Here is a 20,234-nt window from a genome sequence, read left to right on the forward strand (position 1 = left end):
TCTAAGCTGTTGAGCGGGCTAGTTGACTTTTCCCTTTGGGCCATTCCCTACATTCAAAGTACTCAGAGGAAAGACAGGTAATCCCAAGGGAAGCTACAACTTCACTTCTCTAACCTCTGGGAGCTGAACCACCACAAGTTGCTATCCTTCATTGGTCTGCGACCACACTGCTTTCTTTCCAGAATACTTCCTATACCATTTGTTTTCTTTTCCTGCCATAAAAAGTATTAAAATGATGAGAATACTTTGAGCTGAAAAATACAAAATTTGATGTAAGAAGTGAAAAATAACCTACAGAAATTAGTAGTTTAATACATACTCATTAAACTGGGATTCCATCCCCTTCTAGGATGTAAATTTTGAGAAACTGGTAAGTTTTTATGGAAAATTTTAAAGAGTTACAGGGTTCTTTCCTCCAGATAGTAACACAATACAGTATTTTATTTTATTGCCAATAAAAATTTATTGTTCTTTTTCTAAAGAAAACCAGCCAGATCTCTTGAACTTATGATGTACCAAGACAGAATAGATTTTCATAAACACTGTTGCAGCTAATTCTCACAATAGCCCTAACAAGAGATGTTATTATCATTTCCATTTTTAAATTAAGAAAATACACAATAGCAGTAAATAGCAGGACTGATGTTAGAACCCAAAGTATTTCCAAAACAAAGAAAACAAAAGCACTCAAAGCCAATTTAAAAGGAGAGTGGTAATTAATTATATAACTTTTATCACTTTCCAAACAACAACACTGATCACTAAAGATCAGGATTTTCAAGAGCCTCCAAAACTCTCTCCCATAAAATATGTCTTTACTTCATGTTTATAAAGAGCATTGTACATGAAATCATAAAATTTGATGTCTTGATATTTTAAATCCACTTTTTTTTTTTTTTTTTTTTTGGCCACACCACGCAGCTTGTGGGATATTCATTTCCTGACCGGGGATTGAACCCAGGCCCTCTGCAGTGAAAGCACAGAGTCCTAAACACTGGACTGCCAGGGAATTCCCAGATCCAGTTTAATTTTTAACAAGCACAATTTTTTGAGAAACCGAAAAAAAAATTTTAAAGAGAGACAAAGAATTAAGGTAGTATGCAATTATTCTGACTTAGAACTTGTACTATTTATATGATATATGTAGTTATTATGCTGAAATTAATTTAATCAATCAGAATAATTTTTTAGTTGTCAGGTTATAAGATGCTTTTCAAGTATGTTAAATTTTTCCATTATATATAGAACAAAAAGTTGTCATCACTGTCAGGTAACATAGACAACCATCCTGATACCCTTACCTATGAAATCAGGAAAGTGCTCATAAGTAAATTATTGTTTCTTAGAGATCATTTTTAAACAACAAATCACTGATGGTGTATTATTTAAGTACATGTTTCTAATACATGCAGGAATATTTAAACCCGATAGATATTCATAATTATCACTAAGAGTTGATCTCACCCTTCTAAAAGCCCTGTATTCCCTTTATTCTATCTGATCTAGTAGTTAAGAATTGTGATGCTCAGAAATTTGGCTGGTCTGATTTTGAATTCTCCTCTCTGACCTTTGGTGTTTGTGTGGCCTTGTCTAATCTTCAAAATGGCCATAGGGGCTCTCATTAAATATCGTTTAATAAATATTAGCTATTCACTCAAAAAATATTACTTAAGGGTCTACTTAAAATCTATTTATTTATAGATTCTCTATAAATACCTGGAGTTCCTTAGAGTACGATACACTGTTGCTTATTCATGCAAGAAGTTCACCTCCTAAGAGAAGGGATTATTTACTGCTTCTGTTTCTATAGCCCTTCCTGCTAAGGACTCTCTGTCAGTTGAGGTCCCCAGTTATACTTACATCAACCTCATCAATGACTTTTCTCACACAGAATCCATCGATACCTTGAAATACATTAGTATGTGTGTAGAGAAAGAGCACACTTAAGTGGTAAAAACGTCTATTTTCATCTTTTGCAATTAATTTCAGAATTCCACATGTTCTTTAAAAGTAAACTTTAGAAAAATATGTGAGTGAAATATTTTTAATATAATTATGATACAAAAAAATCCAGAAAAACGATAGTTTTATTTAATTACTCTTTTGACCTTGTATAGTTACATATGCCTAGAATGGACATCTAAATCTCTCTCCCAATTATAACGTAAGAAATGTTACAGAAGCAAGAAAGGTTAATAATCCCAATAATAAATATGTGTAAGAACACCTGAAGTGAGAGAGGTATTTAATCCTTTGTTGGGAGAAGCAGTAAGGAGTTCAATAGGAGTGAGTGCTACTACATATGGATGATTAGCTGGGTCAACTCTGAGCTGTACTTTTCTCTCCCACAATGCCCTGGGAATAACATCATCTATCCTAAAAAAACTGTGAGGCAGCATAACAACAGAGACCTCCCAATGCCAGTCAGGTTTCAACTGGGTGACAACAGGGTAAAAGTAGAACCTGATGTGGCTGGAGAGCAGATAACAATAGATGCAGGCCAACATACCCAGAAGAATCTACAAAGAAAATCTAACAAAAATCTACACAGACCAAATAAGAGCTATCAGCATGGTTGCCTACAGGATCAACTTTTAAAAGTCCACTATACCTTCTTACATCATTAATTACCCACCAAAAAAAATATAATAAAAAACATAATGAGGTATTATTACAGAGGCAACAAAAGCGAAAGAGGGGAAAAAAGGAAAATATCTATTAAAAGATATCAAGAAATAAATTGAGAGATTTTACCATGGTGGAATGACACCCCAAAATAATATATAATTATAATGAAATTACAATGAAAATTTCAATACACCTTTTGAGGATGTTAATAAGATTATTATAAAATATAGATTAGCAAATTAATATCTATAAATATTATGTAAATTATTGAAAGAAGAGCAAATTGCATCAAATATAGTACTTTTAATAGCATATCAATTTTGTGTTTTGTAATTTATTATTCTAGCTATTGATAATTCTCACACAAAATTACAGCATGGACATTTATGATCAGCTTTTGGAAGACATCATTGGGTCATTTTTTGATATTCTATTCCAATAGAATTCATCAGTAGTTAGAATTTAGGATTGCACTACAATTTTTTCATCACTTGAGCAAAGACTCCAAGGCATAGAGGTCCCAGGAGACCAAATGTCACTCAAACTTCGAAACAGCTGATCAAAAAACTATGTAGCAAATGACTGTGGTCAAAAAATGTTCCATGTTATTACAGTGGAAATAGCCACCCACATGAAGGATTCTATATTTGATTTCATTTTGAAGTGGGATGTGACTATTTTTTCAGTTTAGAGATTTGGCCTCTATCTCACTTTGTTGCAAGTTGTACAATAAGGGGAATGAGAGAAAGAGACAGAGACAAAGATTGATAGAAGCCACTAATAATAATTGAAACCAGAGAATCAATGTCTGAGAGAGAAAATGGCAGCATGATTGCCACACCCAGTGTTCACCACACAGAGCTCGTTAGTTCTAGCTTTTAGATGAAAGAATTTTATTCCACTGTTATGTTTTATACAGTTGTTTAACAAGAACATCTCACTCTCAATCCATGGGGTTAACAGTTTACTATTTGCTTGTGAACATATTTGCAATGGTGTAAAACTGAAATTCCTGTTCCTGAGGAAAGTTCTATATCACATAATAAAAGGTTAGATAATGTAAATCACCATCACTGTCAGTATTTATAACCTGTCCATTGTTTTTAGGCACTTTAGGATATCTACAACATATGGGAAAGATTCTATTCTTCTATAGAGCAGTTTACAACTCTCAAGTCCATAGCACAGAAATGCATATGTTTTTTACAAACATAAAGTGATTGTTTATATTTTTACAGTTTCATAGTTAACAAAATGTTTAACCTATTATTAACTAAAGTCCAGAGTTTACAATAGGGTTCACCCCTTGTGTTGTAAAAGGTCGATGGATTTTGATAAATACATAATGTCCTATAACCACCAGTACGGTATCATACAGAATAGTTTCAATGACATATAAATTCCCCATACTCCATATATTCCTCCATCCTTCCCTCCCTCTGAAGCTCTGGCAACCACTGATCTTTTTACTGTCTCTATAGTTTGGCCTTTTCCAGAATGTCATATAGTTGGATTCATATGGTATGTAGCCTTTTCAGACTAGCTTGTTTTACTAAGTAAGATGTATTTAAGTTTTCCTCCATGTCTTTTTGTGGCTTGATAGCTCACATCTTCTTACCACTGAATAATATTCCACTGTATGGATGTATCACAGCTTTTTTATACATTTAATTATTGAAAGACATCTTGGTTGCTTCCAATTTTGGGCGATTATGAACAAAGCTGCTATAAACATTGGTGTATAGGTTTTAGTGTAGACATAAATTTTCAAATATTTTGAGTAAACATCTAGGACTTTAATCACTGGGTTATATGGTAAATCTGTGTTTAGTCTTGTAAGAAAAGACCAAACTGTCTTCCAAAGTAGCTACACTATTTTGCATTCCTACCACTAATTAATAAGAGTTTCTGTTATTTCACATCTTTGCTAGCATTTGGCATAGTCAGTGTTTTGGATTTTATCATTCTTAGGAATGTGTAATAGTGTCTCATTGTTGTTTTAATTTGCAATTTCCTAAAGTAGTATCTTTCCATATGTTTATTTGCCATCTGTGTATCTTCTTTGGTGAGATGTCTATTCAGATATTTAGCCCATTTTTGATTTGGTTTGGTTGTTTATTTTCTTGTTGAGAATTCTTTATATAGGCTTGGTCAAAAAGATCATTCGGGGTTTTCTATAAGATGTTATTTGGCTACAAGGTCATGTCAAATACAGGTTTCGCAAATATTTCCTCCCGGTCTGTGACTTGTTTTATTTTCAAATTTTTTAAATTAAAGAATTACAAAAAAGAGACTGTAATATTCTGATTATCCATGGTAAAGATCACAAAAAATTATGAGCTCAGAAGAAACTTTCTTCCGAGTATGCATATTTGCATGAGGTACACAATTTTCTACATAAAGTCCTTGTCTGGTACTTTCTAGAAATGTCTCTGAGCTGGTTGAGATCATGTTGTCCCTGTGTTTCTTTCTCTGATAGTTTTTAAAACACTTCATTTATTAGCAGCTTCACAGTATGTTGACCCATAAAAGAGCATCTCATGCTCACATTGGACAAAATTACTAAAACAAAACAAACTTGAAACAAAACACTACAAAAAAGGAACCCAAGGAGGTGGAATTGAGAAACTGATATGCTGATATGTTCCAGAATAAAAAAAGCAAATCCTTCAATTGGTATCATCTTTTAAAAAATAAATAATGATATCTTTTTTTCTCTTATTTTTTAGAAGTCTGGGCTCAAAGAATAACAAAAGCTACCCACCTCTACCTCCTTTTGTTAACAACTGGTCAATAAAACTCTTGAAAGTAATATCCTACCTCTGTGTCCTTCATGTGAAACACAGGAAGAGAGATATTGACTATAATATCTTAGCGGTCCTGACCTGTGTTTGACCATCCCTGAACTCATTTTCCTTCTTTTTCTTTTCTTCCTACTTGGTCTGTTTTGATTACTCCATGTTTAAATACACTCTGCATAGCTCTCTAGAATTTAGAAAAGCAAGTAGTTATGGAAATCTAAAGAGGTGATACAGAAATATCATATCTGATTTCACTATAGAGTCTCTGCCTCATATGAATTAGGGATATTTCTCAAATAAGAAAAAAATGTGCATTTAATTGATGGAAAAAAATTTCCAGATTTTATGAGTCAAACTGTGTTCTGTATTCCCCCCAAATTCACATGTTTAAGTCCTAGCCCCCATAACTCAGGATGTGACTGGATGTGGATATAAAACTTTTAAAGAGGTAATTAAGGTAAAATTAGGTCATATGGTTGGGCCCTAATCCAACATAATTGGTGTCCTTATAAGAAAAGAAATTAGGATGGAGAAAACACACAGACCTGAGGATACAGTGAGAAAGTGGCTGTGTAATGCACAATGACAGAAGCCTCAGAAGAAACCAAACCTGCCAACACTTTGATCTTGGACTTCTAGTATAAAGAACTGTGAAAAAATAAATTTCTACTCTTTAAGCAACTGAGTTCATGATATTTTGTTATGGCAACCCTAGCAGACTAATATATCAGAATTCCTCATGTGTCTACCTATTAACAGTAAGAAGGTTCAAGATGATATGAGGCTATATATCAAAAAGCAAACAAACAAAAAACACCAACTCTTCCTTGTACTTAAAATATTTTTAAGAGGATTATGCAGAATGCTTACTATCTTCCAATTTTCCCTATATGAGCAGTATATGATAGTTAATACTGCTGTTAATGAGATGTAAAAATAAAGAACAGCAGTAGAAAGGGTTTCCTGAAGCATTTGATGGAGCTGCTCCTTTCTCTCTGCACCTGCTTAGTTAAGCTTTTTAAGCACAAGTCTATTTGTTACATAACTGGATAATGACTTAATTTGAACGAGTTAACAATTTCACACCTTCTAAGCATAAGGTGAATACTAAGTAAAATCACTACTCTAATATCCTCACATAGGTCACTTTCATTACCTATAATGGAACAATGAGATAAACTTGCACTTTCAAATTCAAACACTCGATTACTTGCACTAATGGAGGGGATAAGAACCATAGATAACCTGAGACAGTGTCATTTAGGCTTAGCTTTGGAATATGTTTTGTATTCTCATTCCTTCATGTTTGATAGTCTAAGGATCCACATCCTTTCAAATAATGAAGTTACAGTATTGAAAACAAACACCGGAATCTCTGAAGCCAACCACCATACATCTGTGCCTAAGATTTCTTTATAATGTACTCCTTGATGAGGAAGCAAGAAATAAATCCTGTAGGTTTTTAGAAAAGGGAATAAATCCTGTAAGTTTGTAAAATATGCCATTTATCAGGCCAGGCCACGGCCTGGGGAGGAGGATCCCCCATTATATTTCTATTGCCTAATCTCTGCCACTGCCAGTCTGAATTGATTTCTCAGCATCACAGTTACTGATCTGAGTTAAATATGGGAAAGGTCATTATTTCTTGAGACCCTAATGTTGTTTTCATCATTTTAATAGCACAAGTTACCTTACAGATCATTATTAATGCTGGAAAATAATGAAGTGACTGCTTTTAAAGAGATAGACTGCATGATTAGTTAAGTTACAGTGATAATAGGTAAAGGGCAACTGTACATCTCTGATATAACAAATACAACATTCAGTTTCAGAACAGACCTTAAATTCCAACCCCACTATCTCCTCCACAGAGTGTCCATGGCAAACAAAATAAAACACATATCCTGTTTTCTCAATCCATGCTTAGAACTATGAATGGTTTCTCATTGCACTTAATAGAAAAACCAAACTTTTCTATGGCAAATTTCTACTTGATGTGACCCCTGACTACCAGCAAACATTTGTTTTTAAACTTAACTAACATTTACTGAATACCCTAGGTTCCAGATTCCCAAAAATAAAAATATGAGTGAGACAGAAACCCTGACCCCATTATATTTTCCATACAGAATGGGGCAGATGAAAAATAAAGAAAGAATGACCATTCAAGAGAAAATATTTTAAGTGTACTAGTAGTTTCGAAGAAAAAAATTAAATTTTAAAGCTTTATGAAAGAGGTGGCCGTAATGATTGCTCTAATGAGTGATGTAGGAACTCGATATTTATATATGGAGAGGGTAATTTAGTATAATGGCACAATTTGAATAAGAATGGTAAGACCAAAAAACTCAGTTGTCCAATTTGGCTAGAGCATAATAATAAATACTAGCATTGTATAAGCAATATACTATATTTTCATTGATGAGATCATGTAATTTTCATACTAACCAAATAAATTAGATACTACTTCCAATTTATAGATTAGTAAACAGAATGAAGTGGAAAAGATCTGAGTGACCTATTATTACAGATCTTCCAGGAAGCAGATGCTGAGAAATGACTACACATGCAAGAGATTTATGAGAGAAATCTCATAAATCTCATAACCGCCTGTGTCGGTTAAAGAGGTGGGAGCCACTAGAAGCTGGGACTGTCAGATTGTGAAACAGGCCTACCCTGAGTGAAGGAGAGAAGGAAGGAAGAAAAATCGAATGGAAGCATTTTAAAATGCAATGAAATGTCAAGGAAACTTTAGCAAGGCCATCTGGTATTCTTCAAGAGAATCACCATCAGAGGAGTCATATGTCTTTCCAGAATGGACCTGTCTTATCCCTGCCATATTCAGTCATTGGTTGGGAGCATCCAATGGGAAATGGTGCTTCAATACCAACCACAGTGATGGGTTTCAGAGCACAGAACCTGGGGTCATAAGTCAATTAATTCCTGCAGACATCTGAAAGGAGTATTCTCAAGGTCACTACAGTAACAAACCCAACAAGGCACTGAACTGATATTCCAACCAAGTCTATGCAATGAACTTAACCAAAGTACAAGAAACACACACACACACAAATAGCATTATGTGTACATTTTTCTCTCATGGACTAAGTCCTTCAATAATCATTTGGCCTCTAAATATTTTATTTTACCATTAATTTAGCCATGATAAAATGTTGATTTCTTGTTAAATTCTCTTCATCTTAGATTGCATTTACTAAGATTCTATATTTTTGATTCCTGAATATTTTCGAACAGTAACAGAATTTCAGGTTTCAGAAGCCTAGATTGATATAGAGGTCAATTAGTCCAACCCGCTCATGTTACAGGTGAGCTGATTCAGGCCATGAGAGACTTCATGCCTTCCTCCGAATCACTAAAAGAATTAGCGACAGATGGGATTGAGTGCAGATGTCCTGACTCCTGTTCACAGTGGTTATCACCACTTACCATTACTTTTTCCTCCCATCTCTCTTCTTTTATTGTTTTACTTTCCTTATATGTAATTACTTCTATCATGATATCCTTATAAATTCATTTATCATGCCCTGCTTACTATTACATAAGAGCTAGTATCCTTAAAGATATAGCATAAATTCCATAGTACTCTTCAATTTTCAGAGTGTTCATAACTACTAGCTCATGTAGTTTTCGTGTTTTTTTTGTTTTAGTTATTGTTTGTTTCTCTATTTGTCTAACAACTACGAGAAATTAAATTGAGTGAAAGCAATTTGATATATGACAATTAGCTTTATTTATGTTTTTCATTTTTGGGGCCAATCCAAATACTAATGAAACACGTCATCTGAATTTGGTCTCAACTGTGCTAAATAAGTAAGTGCTAAGGAGATGGAGATTAATAGCAGCAGTTTTTTGGTTTTTGTTTTCTTTCTATTTGGCTTGCTCATTTCTGTTTCAGAGACTAGTTTCAGTAAACCATGGATGTAAATAAAACTGCATGAAATTGCTACTATTCAACCACTTTGAACCTATAAGACTGGCAATTTCATGTGTTTCAGCTTAATAGATTCCTGTCTTGAACATTTGGAATATTGAAACATTTGGGAAAAGTTTATCAGAAGGAAATATTTCAGTTATTAAATTCACAGAACATCAAAATCACATAAGTCTATAGAGGATTCCTCATCCAATTCTTTACTCCAGGCATGAACTCTATAGTCTCCCATGTAACTTGTGTCATCTGCTCACAGCTAACAAGAGCAGTACATTTTAATTTCAGACAGCTACAATTTTCAGGGAATTCTATCTCATATTGAATTTCCTAGGAACTTTACCCACTGATCTTAGTTATTTCTTGTGCCTATAGACTCAGGTTAGAGTATCATCCACAGGACAATGAAATCAATATTTTGTTTTTTAAAAATCCAGATTTTTCCTAACCAACATCTTCTTCTTAAATTTGAACGTCTCAGTAACCCTGATCATTCTCCTCATGCTATAAAGTTCTCTCACATCCTGGTCATTGTCTTACGGGTGCCCCAGCTTATCAATATCTCCCTCAAAATATGGGTCCAATGACTGAACACAGTATTCCAGATATGATTATACCTGAGGAGATTTAAATTTAATATGATTCTTACTTCCTTGGCACAGTCAATATAGCCAATAATTGTTATCATCAAATTACAAACATAAACCCTAAATGTCTAACTAGTCAGACACTGAGATGCTTCCAAGGATCTGAACTGTCTGTTTGAAATTACAGTCATAGAAAGGATTTTTTTTTTTCACTTTCTATTTAAATGTGTTGGCGTTGACAGACTATGTCACATTTAGACAGTGCTATAGAATGCGGAGTATATTGGTCTTTGTCTATATCCTGAGGAAACATGTCACCAAATTTCCCACCAAAAATTATTTTATATTAGAGACCACGTCATGAATATCATCATCAAAATTGGAACTAATTGGCACTTTTCTCAGTTGAAACCTCAGGAACTAAAAAAGACCTTGAGATTGCCTGAGGCTCATAGGTAATAGCTTAAAAAAAAAGAATTTGTTGGAATATCTATATGGATTTCTAGTGTGTTTCACTAGAGGTGTGGAAAATAAGTTTAACAACTTATTAATTAAAATTCATGACTAATTAAACCAATAAATATAAGACAATGTTTATTTCATCAGTCTATTATAATTGTTAATATTTCAATTACTGATAATACTACTTCATATGCATACCTACTTATTCTAAACTCTATGGAGCTTAAGATAAATTTAAAAGAATTAATTTGCCTCAAATTGTACACAGTTTTATTACAATAATATCATGTCTCTCCTCCATTGTAAGCCCAGCCACTAAAACATACTTAGCCAATACACTCTTTCTTTAACTGACAAGTGTATAATGTTTTTCTAGTGGAAAACAGTTTCTTTATACAGGTGAGGCTGTGAACAGTAGTTGTTTTGGTATCATGCAGGTTATAAGAATAATTTTTTAAAATCAATATCAAGGTCACTATGTAGCATATAACCAATTTTATTCACTTTTTTGACTAATGACTACAATTTTCTTTCACAGTAGCATAACAGAGAAATGAAGTTGCTTTAAAGGCAATTGTATTAGCTCTCTTTGACATATACATTGAAAGAGGATACAGGGTTTTTATATTAAAATAATGCATATTTAGGCAGAGTTGATGGCTACTTTTAAAGTGACAGTTACCTTAAATTACTATTGGTATCACTGTGATATAGCAAGTGTAGTTCTGTTTAGAACTGAACAGTTTTGAAGTAAACATTTTAGGTTATGACAAGGTCAGTTTAGTTTTGGAGTTTGTCTCCAAGGGCATTACATTCAGGAGTGGCTGAGTTTCTCAATCTATTAAATTTTACTAAAAAATAAATAAATAAAATAAAAAAACAAAGTAGAGCAACACAACAAAGCTCTCTGATTGGGAAAAAATGTTTCTGCCTCATGTAAATGCATGCATTGTTTACATTTGGAGTGTTATACAGTACTATTCCTTTCTTCTTTCCTGATACCTTATCATTCTTTTGATCAGCAATTCAAAACCACTAAGATGATACTTACTATGCATTCTACCTTCTTCTCTTTCAAATTGCTCTTGGAATAAATATTTAAGGTATGTATACAGTAATCTTTCATTCTACACAATTGTCTCCATAATATTCAAGTTGATCATTTCTTGTAACCTTTTAAATTTTTTTAATCTCATTTTTTGTAAGTTTCAACTAGGAGATAAGGTACACTCAGTTTCATTGACGGCTACTCAGGGTAACTAGGTTATACGCCTATGTTTTCAATAGTAATTCAAAATACTATTTTAAATTTATTTAAATACCAGACTGATGGCCTCTGCACTGGGGATGTGGTCCTGGAAATAGGGGAGCAAGTTTCATCAGAAATGTTGAGTCATTACAGTTTGGTTCCCTGCTCATGCGTGCTAGGGATATTTTACAACCATTTAAACAATTGAGGAGCTTGGGATAATGTGTTTTTTCTTCTCTAAATATTTTTAGATTGGTCTAATAGTAGATTTGGCTAAGGGTGGAATATGACTCACTTCCAAGTGACCTCTCATCTACATCAAGCTAGCATACAATTTCCATTTTTACAATTATTCTTAAAAAACATTACATTTTGCATAAGTAACACTTTATTTCATAAACCAACTATTATATTACAAATAAAATAAAATGTTATTATCAAATGACCAAAGACATGAAAAAAGCCATTTTTTGCAAAAAGCATTTTGTTTTGATAGAAACGTTTTTTAAAGTTTGATTTATAGATATACAGCTGAATGCCTGATTTCTAAATATACAGCAAAGTTCTCTAATGAGGGAAAATAAACTGGACCAAAATTTTTTAATTACGGAAATATTTAAGTAAGTATAATTTCTTATCATTGATTGAAACATCTGAAAATTAAATAACACTATTTTCATTATATTTAAATATTTTTTTCAATTTCCACTTATACTTGTCATGGTACTTAAACTCTATTCCTTATTTTCCTGAAAACTGAGAATGAGACAGTCTGCTATAATTTGAAAGTGTTATATTTACAAGGACAAAGATAACATTAAATAGCCAAAAATGATTCCTTAAATGTCTATAATTTTGCTGTTTTAATTTATTTTTAAAAATTGCTATCATTATGTTGGTATTAAGTGTTATAATATTTTCATGCAGGGAAAGACTATTTGTTTCTATTTATAAGAAAAGCCCCACAGATTAATATGTAAATATAGGTGAGCTGGCATTAATATTTTCTAAAACAATTCCACTTTCAATTGCAAATTATAATAAAATTGGTTTTAGTTCTAAATAGATTCTATTTAACTTGCTTTTTGTGCCTCTGTATTAAGACATCCTTACATGTTGAAGTGCTCACATCCTTCATCTCTTACTGTGTTTTACATGAACCTATGACATACATTTTCTAATTCTTTTCTACTTTGATTTCAATTCCAGCCCTGTATAAATGAAATTGACTATGTTTATTTTAGGGCTTTGTCAAATAAATATCAGCAAACAATTATTTTATAATATTTATGTTAATTCTGTGACAAGTATAAAATAAAGACATACATAGGCAAATGAATACTCTTCCATATGAGCCATTTTGTGTAGTATTTTCTTTTTTTTGTGTGTGTGTGTAGTATTTTCTAAGCACTCTGACCTTTAATGAACAATCATTCAAGATTTTATATGAATATACTTTAATTTTTCATTCAGTTTATTTAAGAATCTAAATATATATAATTATAAGGAAGAACACACTGTCACTTAATTAAATTATATATATTCCTTCAAGGAAAAAATGAGATTAGATAATGAAAATAATAGACATATCAATGTAAATTTTGAGAACAAGTACAAAAAATTCTCTTTATAATAAACATCTCATCAATATTTTTATTAACTTCTGTTGTATTTTCCTCCCTTCTATAAGAAGAGTATTTATTTATTATAGTTGGCTACCCTATTAAAAATTATCTCAGGGTGTGCTCAGAGCAGGGAGTCTGAAGAAATGGCTCGTCTGTTTACAACACACCCAACAGGAATCTGGGTTCATTGTGACAAGGGGCACAAAGCTTGTGGCCTTCCTATGAACAAATACCCAACACATATCCCCCTGCACCTCCACATGGCTGCTGGGCAGGACTCAGTACTGGAAGGAAAGCTACAGTATTTAGTGGGGGAGTTTGCCACCTAGAGCCTGTCCAGTCCATGTGTGAGTGGGCCATGTGTGGTCTTATAGGCACAAAGGCTTTGAACCCCTCTCGTCAAGGAAAAAAGAAAAATAGATTCCAACTATATGCCATTCTGGAAAAGGCAAAACAATGGTGACAATAAAAAGATCAATGGTTGCCAGGAGTTTGAGGGGAAAGGGGAGATGAATACATAGAGTACAGAAGTTTTTATGAGCAGTGAAAATACTTTGTATGACATTATAATGATTTTATGTCATCATACTTTTGTCCAAACCCATAGAACATGCAACACTATTCACTCCATAAAGTGAACCCTAAGATGAACTAGGGACTTTGCTGATTATGATGTGTCAGTTCAGTTCAGCCTTGGTTTAAAAAAAAAGTCTTAAAAAGAATTAACACTCAGGGTAGACGTTTTTGGCAAAACTTTTGTTTCGCTTTTATATATGTATACATATTATATAAGTGTGTGTTTGTTGGATTGTGATGTAAAATGTACTTTTTAGATTAAAAAAGTTTGCAGGCTACTGTAGTTATACTGGCAAATAAAAGCACAGATTAATCTCAAAAAACTTATCTCTGCATCATACAATGATACAAATAGCTAAAATTCTATAAATTCTATTAGAATTCTAAAAATTCTATAAACACCATCTTTATAGTGGGATAAATAATTAATCGACCTGTTTTGAAGGGAAATTTGTAAAATTTCCTTTATATGCTTTTGTTACCAAGATGTTGAATGAGGCAACAACCAGAACAATGATATAGTTACTGAACACTGGGATCGATGAGCTGATATTTGGTAACTTTTTGTCAATCTGAATTACCAGGTTTATTGCATCAAAGGCTTTGACGTTCTGGGCCATCTTACCTATGATCTCTGAATTTAAAGTGATAATATAATCATTCCTCATAAATTAATCTCTATATGGGCAATATTCAAACTATGCATGAGTGCATTAAATCTCATTTAAAAAGAAAAGGCTTACATAAATCACTTTAAAATATATTAATAGTCTAAGACTCCAAAGTAATTTATAAATATATTCTTTATAATTTGGGGAAATATTTTCCCATTGAAATAATATTATAGAAATGTAGTGATGATTTCAGATATAGCTATTTAAATTCTGCTAATGTCTCTAAGATATAGAACCTAGTGTGTATATACACACACACACACACACACACACACACACACACATACATTGTATGATTTTATGAAGAGCTTGCAGAGTTCCACTTTAAGAAGTCAATTCACAGGTGGAAGATAATCTATTTCCTCTCACCACCCACTCAAGAAAAATTAGGTGGCATCATCACCAAGCTATTGTAAGTAACAAGTTCTAACCTCTCTATGAAAGACGTATCCCAAAGAGAGATGCACAAGTCTATGGTTTTCTGAAAAGCTTAAGTATCTAAATAGATGTAGGGGAAAAAAAGAAAGGAAAGATCATTTCAGTTTCAAGACGATTCATAATAAAAGCTTCCCTACTATTTAATGGAATATAAATTGAAACACGCCCCTATAGTTCTCGAGATTTGTCTTGCATTTAATTTCCTTTTATCCCTCCAATCTCTTTAGCAGGAAAGGTAGCTCTTATGTGTCCAGTCCAATAGAGGCAGCATGAGTTCTCTTTAATTTACCGCATCATATTAACTTACTTGTTATTTTGACACTTTTAGTGGGTTTTTTTTTTGTTGTTGTTGTTGGTTTTATTTGGTTGCACTGGGTCTTAGCTGCGGCAGGCGGGCTCCTTAGTTGTGACTCGCTCTACTTTTATGGGGATGTAGTCATTTTGATGTGTATGGATTCAGCAAAGAATCTGGCAACATGTCTGAGAAAGCCTTGTGTGTAATATGAAGAAATATAGCTTGAAAGTGAAGAAAACTGACTCGATTGATAGGCTTAATGCAAATGACTAAGCTGGAGGACAGTCTAATTAAGGGGCAACACCAATGTCAAACTGGGGAGACTAGCTACAAGACCAGAAAATGCTGTTCTCTTTAACATATTAATTAGTAATTGCCTTCAATTTATTAAAGAAAAAAACACTGTTCTTTATGATATTTGATAAAAAATTATGGTAGAAGTGATTGGCAAAATGCCAAAAGACCAAAAGTCTGGTTTCATAAAGGTCTCAACAGACTTATATGATCATCCAAATAAATTAAAATGAAGTAACTGATGCTTCTTATGACTTAATAGCACCAAAGTATCTCTTTTCTTTGAAAACTTCTAAAATAGCATTATGGCAGTATCAGACGTTTCACTTCTGATATTTCCCTTCAATTTCTATTTCTCTTCCACATTTCCATGACCTTCAGGAGTGAGAGATAGTAAAAAAAAAAAAAATGTATTAGAATCATCCCAATAACTATGATGTGTTGCTGGATATTTCATGTTCATTTTTCTTCTCTCTGTCATTTTGTGTTTTATCTTCTATAAGCTTATCAATTATATTTTTCACTCAAAATTGCTTAAGATTAGAGAGTCTCTGTCCATGATCTGCTCAAAGATTTTGGACAGTAAAGAGTTGGCACTATTCTAAATTAAGTCAAGTTAGTTCATTTTCAGACTAATGGAAAGTGAATGTAGTGTGCAACAGTATTTCAATTGAGCCACTTTTTTTGGTACAGATGCCTGAAGAAACCCAATCTTTGATTGAGCAATAGAAATAAATGCACTTGTGGTTTGAGCAATAGAAATAAATGCATTTGTGATTCTTTTTTTAAATCTTTTATTTATTTATTTTAACATTTTTATTGGAGTATAACTGCTTTACCACTTGTGATTCTTGATGCTTTATTTTCAGACTATAAAGTCAAATTGGTGGGAGGAGGGTGATGGGAGTACACATCAATGCATTTAAAAATTACTGTATATCATTAGTTTTTTCCACATAAATTTGAGAAACAACCCTTATAGAGATATTTACGTACATATATAGAAAAGCCTGTGCTTTCTCGAGAATTCTAAGGGCCAATCCTATTTTTGTTGCTGAGTTTCTTTTTGTTCTTGGGAAATCAAGTTAACCATTCAGGACTTCAGTTACTTTATCTGTAAAACAGATAAAATATCTTCCTCATAGGACTTTTATTGGGAAAAGTAAATGCACACAAAACACCTAGCATATTGCTTGCCTGAATGACTTGATAAATGTTTGTTTTCTTCCCCAAATCTGAACCAATATATTTAGGAGACTATGTACTTGAGTTACCTGAAATTATAGGCATTAAATATCATTTTAAAGAAGAAATTATGCATACTACACATATATTTGACTCAGTTTGTAATATTTGGAGAAAAAAAATCAAAACATCTTTATTTTCTTTAGACCTCATCAAGAAAAAAGAGATCTGTACAGGCATAAGTTTCCTAAAACCAAAGTGTTGCATTTTTTTTTCTATGTTTACAACTTTCAGAAAGCTTAATCTATTTAATATGTTCAAGGTCCAAAAGATTATTTAAAAATACATGGCATAAATATGTAACACAGGTTTGGGTTGTGTTAGGATGAATACCAGAGAGTGTTTTCTCTCTGATTGGGAACAGTATTTCTTATCTGGAGTGACATCAGGTGACACCCGTGAATGTTATTTTTAAATCATTGGATATGCTTGTTGTTCCAACTGCACCAGCACCTGGTGAAATATGCAGCTGAGGGGACTTGGCAATTTTAAAATAAGTGAATCAGAGATTATTTTTAATTTCAATTTCAAATGCTATAATCACCTGTATTTAATATTAGCCATATTTAGACAAGCTGCCTGTCTCCACTTAAACGTATCCTCTTTACTTCTGTCATTCTGCAAGCCAACGTTTTAACTGCTTTCTTTCAATATGTAGATTTATCTTCTCTCATGGCTGGGTTGTCATTAAAACTGTCACAAACTAATTATTTATGTATACCTATTTATTATTAAACCAGTAAAATCTTCACCCTCACTGACTGCCTTTCTCCCAGGTCACCTTGTAAGCAAAACTTTGCATTTTTCAATTTGCTGTTGGTTTCCCATCCATCTCTGTGTATATTAAAGCTGCTCTACTTTCCTCATGGCAAGTTTTATCTGACTAAGTCATATGCCTTCCAGTATTGCTACCCTTTTGTTATAGTCTTACCATTGTACTTTTATTAAAACATTTCTAGTAACAGCACATAAAAGGGTGTTATAACAAAGTATCCCTAAATCACAAAATTAAATTTGAGTTTTGTAATATCTGTGAATTGACCTAGAGCCTGGAAAATTTAGGTCATACATAGAAGGAAAACTCAAGCATATCAATAATGTGAAAAGTGCAAGGCAAATCACTCTTTTTTAAGGTGCTAATATTTAGTGCCTTTGGATGACATTTGAGTCATCATACAGTGCTAGAGTTTAGACTTTATATAAGGCATTCTGTGTTAGGCATTGTCAGGGCAGCAAGGATGAAAAAAACAGTCTTTACTCTTATAAGGGACTTATAGTCTATTAGAGGAACTGCATGTGTATCTAATTACAATAAAGGTTAATGATAATAAAAGAAATATGTGAAACAAAGAGGGGAGAAAAGGAGAGAGTTTTCTTATGTCCTGATTTTTTTAAGTCCTTCCAAGAACTATAGTTTATTAACTTGTCAGGGTGAGCTTATAATAACTACAATAAGCCAAATATTCATCAAATTGAATTAGATTAAAATTTGGTTGTTTTTCTTATTTTGAAGAGACTCTATAATTCATGCTCTTAACTGAACTTAAACATCTTCATTTCTTTTTCACCTACTTTAAATCATATTCCTTATTCTTTTTCAGTCCCCATTAAACCAGTAAGATACATTGATTAGCAGAAATGTTTAGGTATACATTATAATTTTGAATTTTGAATGATAATTTTGAACTTTAAGATTGATGGATGCTAAAGAATAGTAGCGAAGTTTGGAGTTTTCTTGGAAAAATGATTATCCCACACAGCTGATATAAAATAAAACAGAAAGACACAAGAAGAATTTCTAGATATCAAACATACGCATCCAAAATGTAATGTTTTACTTGAATAAAAATATACATCTTATAAAAGGTAATGTCAGTTACCCAATATATAAAGCAGAAATCTCTCTAAAAAATGAAAATAAATATTCAGAGGAGGAAGCAAACCACCAGAGATGGCCCATTCATGTATCCATATCCTGAGAGATTTGCAACAGACAGTTTGGATTGATATCATTGGGGATAAAAAGACTTATCCTCACAAAGGAAATAAGAGCCAACATTCATCATTCTGACAAAAGGTCATGGGTTTGCTTTAAAACATGTTTCATGCAAATATTTAAACATATGGCCTGTAACCTCTCAATTTTGAAATAACTTGCTGTTGTTTAATAGTAAAATAATTATTTGTAAGCATTGTGTATGTGTGTGTGTGTGTGTGTGTGTGTGTATTTTTCTAAGTGTCTGATTCTGCCTAGTAAACCATTCTCTTTAGTGTCTTTTCTTTGTAGCGTTTTAAAGATTATTTTCCTAGAGGAGGTCAAGACAGTAATTGGATTCCATTTCAAATATTAAGATTGTGAAGTTAATTAAAAATACTTCTAATCCAAGCTCTTTCTTTTTCTTAGCAATTTAATATTATTTATAATCTTCAATAGTTTATTCTTCATAAGACCTAAAAAATATGAACTGTCTCTTTTACATAAAATCAAAGCAGGTATAAAATAGATGAGATTAAATTGAAAATTTATAACTGGAAAAAGGATAATGAAAAAAGCTTAGCTTTTGTAAAAAATCTTAACTAATTTATCATGACAGGCTGAAAAAAGTCACTTAAATCAGTTTATAAAATGACCTAAATTCTTCTACTGTGACTTGATTGTATGATTTGACAAGTTAAGATTTCACATATAATAAAATAATGACTTCAGAGATCGAATATCCCAGTGTCTGTTTTGACAGATGAATAAAATTAGGTTAAGAAAAATTAAATTTTATCATAAATAACAACAAAACTAAACAAATTTGGGCAACAGGTAAGTGCCAAAACTGGAAAATAGATTATGGGACTTGAAATCCAGAACTCTTTGAATATAAAACATTGGGATTCCAGTGTTGTGTTTTCCTGGCCTTCGTAAAGTAGTTTTTGTTGGTCTGTTATTGTTTATTTTAGGTTATTTTTCAATAATCTTAAACTACTTCTCAAAGAAAAATAAAATATGAAAATTAAAGGTCACAGGAATCACAACAAGATTTGTCTAAACATGTGAAAGGAACATCCCAGGCTCAATATTCAGAAGGTTATCTTAATTTGAGCTCAAAATCAAATATTAATATAGTGTGTTGTTCAACCTCTTATCTTTTCCTTTAAATTTGGAGGATATCACAAATATATTGTAATTGGAAAATAGAAAAGTTTTCTATAATATTTTATTGGCATCAAGTTATTTTTATAAGTTACCTGTGATCTAGTCTATTTACTATCCTATTCAAAATTATTTTTATTTTCTTCCTAAACACAGTTTGGTTTCTAGGTGTAAAATGATGACATATTATTTCTTTCTTTTTTACATAATTTAGAACCTCCAGATCGCAATGGAAAGATTTTAATGTAAATTTCTACACAGATACTATA

General features: G+C 32.3%; 1 protein-coding gene and 1 non-coding gene across 4 annotated transcripts in view; one reads left to right on the top strand and one right to left on the bottom strand.

Annotated features, from left to right (window-relative positions):
- The window catches only part of CADM2 (cell adhesion molecule 2), a 1,068,825-nt gene that overhangs the window by 809,247 nt on the left and 239,344 nt on the right, over positions 1 to 20,234 (bottom strand). The window lies entirely within an intron of this gene.
- Positions 13,414 to 13,543, top strand: LOC117202431 (small nucleolar RNA SNORA11). Its single transcript, XR_004484765.1, has one exon. It is a non-coding gene; the product is annotated as a small nucleolar RNA SNORA11 (small nucleolar RNA).

This window comes from Orcinus orca, chromosome 5, assembly GCF_937001465.1.
Source record: "Orcinus orca chromosome 5, mOrcOrc1.1, whole genome shotgun sequence".
In the NCBI taxonomy this organism is placed as follows: Eukaryota; Metazoa; Chordata; class Mammalia; order Artiodactyla; family Delphinidae; genus Orcinus; species Orcinus orca.